Genomic DNA, 211 nt, shown 5'->3' on the forward strand with positions numbered 1-211 from the left:
TTCTATATGTGACTAAGATCCATATTTCACATAAGAATAAGTTGTTACACTTATCCCTATGTTATTTAGGTAGACATCTAGTGTAAATCACATCCAATGTGATTCTTAGATCTTTGATGAGACCATGATATCGAATATCATTGCATACTCGTCTCATCTGTACCATTAAGTCTCAAGTCAAACCTGACGACTTAACCTAAGGTAAACCATA

The sequence above is a fragment of the Tarenaya hassleriana genome, unplaced genomic scaffold, assembly GCF_000463585.1.
Source record: "Tarenaya hassleriana unplaced genomic scaffold, ASM46358v1 Cleome48, whole genome shotgun sequence".
NCBI classification, from domain to species: domain Eukaryota; kingdom Viridiplantae; phylum Streptophyta; class Magnoliopsida; order Brassicales; family Cleomaceae; genus Tarenaya; species Tarenaya hassleriana.